The sequence below is a fragment of the Triticum urartu genome, chromosome 5A (assembly GCF_056163025.1).
Source record: "Triticum urartu cultivar PI428250 chromosome 5A, HENAU_Tu73, whole genome shotgun sequence".
In the NCBI taxonomy this organism is placed as follows: domain Eukaryota; kingdom Viridiplantae; phylum Streptophyta; class Magnoliopsida; order Poales; family Poaceae; genus Triticum; species Triticum urartu.
Genome location: NC_141877.1, coordinates 84,509,111 through 84,515,110, shown reverse-complemented (window position 1 = coordinate 84,515,110; position 6,000 = coordinate 84,509,111).

Below are 6,000 nucleotides of genomic sequence, written 5' to 3'. Positions count from 1 at the left end.
AACCCCTTGACAGTTCGCCTTGAATAAAACTCCTCCAGCAAGGCCCAACCTTGGTTATACCATTTTCCACCTAAGCCTTTTTTCCTTGGGTTCCGCGGACTCATGGGTCATCTTTATTTTAAACCCCGGGCCAGTGCTCCTCTGAGTGTTAGCCCAAACTAGAGCACCGTGCGGGACCGTCCCTTGGCAACTTGGGTTATGTTGGTTCCTGTATGCTTAGCTTATCCGGTGTGCCCTGAGAACGATATATGTGCAACTCCTATCTGGATTTGTCGGCACAGCCGGTGGTCTTGCTGGTCTTGTTTTACCATTGTCAAAATGTCTTGTAACCGGGATTCCGAGTCTGACTGGGTCTTCCTGGGAGAAGGAATATCCTTCGTTGACCGTGAGAGTTTGTGATGGGCTAAGTTGGGACACCCCTGCAGGGTTTTGAACTTTCGAAAGCCGTGTCCACGGTTATGGGCAGATGGGATTTTGTTAATATCCGGTTGTAGAAAGCTTGACACTTAACTTAATTAAAATGAATCAACCACGTGTGTAGCCGTGATGGTCTCTTTTTGGCGGAGTCCGGGAAGAGAACACGGCCTCGTGTTATGCTTGAACGTAAGTAGCTCCAGGATCACTTCTTGATCACTTTTAGCTTCTCGACCGTGCTTTGCTTCTCTTCTCGCTCTCTTTTGCGTAAGTTAGCCACCATATATGCTAGTGCTTGCTGCAGCTCCACCTCACTACCTTTTCCTACCCTTAAGCTTAAATAGTCTTGATCTCGCGGGTGTGAGATTGCTGAGTCCCCGTGACTCATAGATACTTCCAAACAAATGCAGGTGCCGACGATGCCAGTGCAAAGGATGCTACCGAACTCAAGTGGGAGTTTGACGAGGATTCGGGTCGTTACTATGTTCCTTTTCCGGATGATCAGTAGAGGAGCCCAATTGGGGCGATCGGGGATCTAGCATTTGGGGTTGTCATTCTTTATTTTGGTTCTGTAGTCGGAACTCGATTGTATTCTGGATGATGTATGATATATTTATGTATTGTGTGAAGTGGCCATTGTAAGCCAACTCTTTATCCCTTTCTTATTAAATACATGGGATTGCGTGAAGATTACCCCTCTTGCGACAAAACCACAATGCGGTTATGCCTCTAAGTCATGCTCCTACACATGGGAGATATAGCCGCATCGTGGGTGTTACATGCATGTGCAAAACTGGCTTGCACCCGTTGTATGTGAATGTAGAGCTTATCACACCCGATCATCACGTGGTGTCTTGGCACGACGAACTTTCGCAGAGGTGCATACTCAGGGAGAACACTTGTACCTTGAAATTTAGTGAGATATCATCTTATAATGCTACTGTTGATCTAGGCAAAATAAGATGGATAAAAGATAAACATCACATGCAATCAATATAAGTGATATGATATGGCCATCATCATCTTGTGCTTGTGATCTCCATCTCCGAAGCACCATCATGATCACCATCGTCACCGACGCGACACCTTGATCTCCCTCGTAGCATCATTGTCGTATCGCCAACTATTGCTTCTACGACTATCGCTACCGCTTAGTGATAAAGTAAAGCAATTACAGGGCGATTGCATTGCATACAATAAAGAGACAACCATATTGCTCCTGCCAGTTGCCAATAACTCGGTTACAAAACATGATCATCTCCCACAATAAAATTTAGCATCATGTCTTGACCATATGAAAGTGGAACTATCCCTAGGTGGTTTTGGTAATTCATAACAACATATAGCTCATTGAGCTAATGCTATTCCAAGGTGATTATTCCAGGAAAGCTCAATGATTGGCATGGCATGGATGTGAAAGTGGAACCCTCAAAATGCTAAGGACAAAGGATTGGCTCAAGCTCAAAAGCTCAAGACTCTTCATTTTATATTTTAGTGATCCAAGATAACATTGAGTCCATAGGAAAAGCCAATACTATTAAGGAGGGATGAGGTGTTGCTTAATGAGCCTCTTGCTTCATGTGCTTAATGATATGCTCCAAAACCCTCAACTACTTTCCCATATCCACATATGACCTAAACTCTAAGCCAAACTCGGTCCTATCGATTCTTCCTATCCGGCGCCACCGAGTTTCACTTGTCATTAGCCACTGCCAAACCCTAGCAATTCGGTTCTACCGATAAGGATCTCGGTCCCACCGAGATGGGGTTGCAAACTCTCTGTTTCCCTTTCGTAACTTTTCGGTCCCACCGAAAGAGCAAATCGGTCCCACCGAGATTGCAATGTAAACTCAGTGTTTCCCCTTTGTAACTTTTCGGTCTCACCGAGTTCCACTCAGTCTCACCGAAAGAGCAAATCGGTCCCACCGAGTTTGCCTGACCAACTCTCTGGTTAGCTAATTACCAAATTCGGTCTCACCGAGTTTGTGTAATCGGTCTCACCGAGATTACGTTATGCCCAAACCCTAACCGAATCGGTCCTACCGAGTTGCATGTCAGTCCCACCGAAATTCCTAACGGTCACTAGGTTTACTACTTTGGTCAGACCGAGTTTTCTGATTCGGTCCCACCGAGATTGGTAAATTGTATGTAACGGTTGGATTTGTGTGGAGGCTATATATACCCCTCCACCTCCTTCTCATTCGAAGTGAGAGCCGTCAGAACACACACACCATTCCTACTCATATGTTCTGAGAGAAAACCACCTACTCATGTGTTGAGATCAAGACATTCTATTCCTACCATATGAATCTTGATCTCTAGCCTTCCCAAGTTGCTTTCCACTGAAATCTTCTTTCCACCAAATCCAAATCCTATGAGAGAGAGTTGAGTGTTGGGGAGACTATCATTTGAAGCACAAGAGCAAGGAGTTCATTACCTACACACCATTTGTTACTTCTTGGAGAGTGGTGTTTCCTAGATTGGCTAGGTGTCACTTGGGAGCCTCTGACAAGATTGTGGAGTTGAACCAAGGAGTTTGTAAGGGCAAGGAGATCGCCTACTTGGTGAAGATCTACCGCTAGTGAGGCAAGTCCTGTGTGGGCGATGGCCATGGTGGGATAGACAAGGTTGCTTCTTCGTGGACCCTTTGTGGGTGGTTGCTTCTTCGTGGACCCTTCGTGGGTGGAGCCCTGTGTGGACTCGCGCAACCATTGCCCTTGGGTGGAGCCCTGTGTGGACTTGCGCAACCGTTACCCTTCGTGGGTTGAAGTCTCCATCAACGTGGATGTAGGATAGCACCACCTATCCGAACCACGGGAAAAACATCCGTGTCTCCAATAGCGTTTGAATTCTCCAAACCCTTCCCTTTACATTCTTGCAAGTTGCATGCCTTACCGTCCGCTGCCAATATACTCTTTGCATGCTTGCTTAAATTGTGTGATGATTGCTTGACTTATCCTAAAATAGCTAAAATCTGCCAAGAACTAAAATTGGGAAAAGGTTAAGTTTTTTATTTGCTCAAGTAGTCTAATCACCCCCCCTCTAGACATACTTTCGATCCTACAAGTGGTATCAGAGCCTTGGTCTCCATTTGCTTGATCTCCATAGCTTTTGGTGGTCATAGCCTTGGTTTCACAACCTAGGAGAGTATGGCGTCTAGCGAGGGAAATTATCACCGTAGAGGTCCTTACTTTGATGGTACTAATTTTGCTAGTTGGAAGCATAAAATGAAAATGCATATTCTTGGACATAACCCCGCCGTTTGGGCTATTGTGTGTGTTGGTTTGCAAGGTGACTTCTTTGATGGGAGAGAACCAAACCGTGAAGCTACCACGGAGGAGTTGAAGATGTTGCAATACAATGCTCAAGCTTGTGATATTCTCTTCAACGGATTGTGCCCCGAAGAATTCAACAAAATCAGCCGCCTTGAGAATGCAAAGGAAATTTGGGACACTTTGATTGATATGCACGAAGGTACCGACTCCGTCAAGGAATCCAAGTTGGATGTGCTTCAAAGCCAACTTGACAAGTTCAAGATGAAGGATGGTGAAGGTGTCGCTGAAATGTACTCTAGGCTTGCTCTCATCACAAATGAGATTGCCGGCTTAGGAAGTGAAGAGATGACCGATAGATTCATCATCAAGAAGATCCTAAGAGCCTTGGATGGAAAATATGATACCGTGTGCACATTGATCCAAATGATGCCCAATTACAAAGATCTCAAGCCAACGGAGGTGATTGGAAGAATTGTTGCTCATGAGATGTCACTTAAGGATAAAGAGGAACTTCACAACAAATCAAGTGGTGCCTATAAAGCCTCATGTGAAGCCCCTACATCATCAAGTGAGAAACAAGACTTCAATGAAGAATTAAGCTTAATGGTGAAGAACTTCAACAAGTTCTACAAGAGTAGAGGCAAAGATAGAAGCTCCAAGTCAAGGTCCTACAATGACAAAAGATCTTCTAGTCGAGAGCGAAACTGTTACAACTGTGGAAGACCCGGACACTATTCCAATGAGTGTACGGCTCCCTACAAGAGAAGAGAAGATTCTCCAAAAAGAAGAAGCAAAGGATCACCACCAAAAGAGAGAAGGAGTAGAGATGATCGTTATGAACGAAGATACTCACGGAGAAGCAAGGATTCGGAAAGGAAGGAAAAATCATCAAGGATCTATACAAGATGAAGACATCAAGCTCATGTTGGTGAATGGGTATCCGGCTCCGACTCCGACAGCCACTCCGAGAGAAGTTATCACTCCGACTCCGAAGATACTCAAGATGAAGGTGTTGCCGGTCTAGCACTTGTGTCAACCAACTCCTACGACATATTTGACTCACCAAATGAAGGAATTGGAAGATGCTTCATGGCCAAAGGTCCTAAGGTAACACACCCCGAGTATGTTGATTTCAATAGTGATGAAGATGACTTGTTAGGTGATGATTTGCTTGGTGACAACTCTAGTGATGAATACTATGATGAAAGACCAATTAATCATGCTAATCAAGATAAAACGAGTGACAATGATAATGAGAAGATTGAGGCTCTAACTAAAGAACTAAAAACTCTTAAGTTAGCTCATGACACTATCTTCGAAGATCACCGAGAACTTTTAAGAGCTCATGAGAAACTACGCTTTGAAAAGCTCAATCTTGAGCAAGAGCATGAGTTCTTAAAGGCAATCAATGATGATCTCCTCAAGAAAAGTTCTTCTTACATTGCCAAGCGTTTACTCTTATCCACTTACATGCCTCAAGTCAAGTCTAGTAACAAGAAAGATTCTTCCTCTAGTAGTAACAATGATCATGCAAAATCCAATATTGTTGCTTCTAGTAGTTCTCTTGATTCCACTAATGATTCTCTTAGCCAAGTTACACTTGAGCAAGAAAATAGCTTGTTGAAGGGAATTATAGAGAAAGGAGTGTACAAGAGCCTTGCCGGGAGTAAGCAATTCGAGGAAATTGTGCGCAAGCAAGGAATGCACCGGAAGAATCAAGGTGTTGGTTTTGAACGAAAGTTCAATGCAAATGGAGTTGAATGGGAAGAAGATCAATACCCCAAGATGAAGTTTGTCCCTCAACAAGACAAGTATACTTCTTTCAAGGGGACACAAGCTCAAGATGATCTTCCACCACAAGACTACAAGCAAAAAGGCAAGGAAAAGCTTCAAGAGGAAATTGATGCATTTGAAGAAGCTCCAAAGACCTTAGTCAAGTGGATTCCCATGACTACTTCAAGTTCCACTTCATCAAGTACGACTACAACTCCAAGGATTTCCATCAAGATGATGTGGATCCAAAAGAAGAAGAACTAGAGAGTTCTTGAGGGTAACTCCGCCAACATACTTCACTCTTATCATTTTGGCAAGAACAAGTGCAATCAACTTCCACATCTTGCACTAGTTCAAGGAGTCACAAACCCTCTTGTTGGTAAGACAAGGGACAAGGTAACCTAAAAGTTTTCATGGACATCATCTTTTGTGTGCATCACTCTATGTCTATGGATATCCTTGTTTGTTCCTTGTGGGACTAACCCATGTAGGTATTGAAAGTGCAATTCACTCAAATGGATAGCTCCAAGAGATCTAC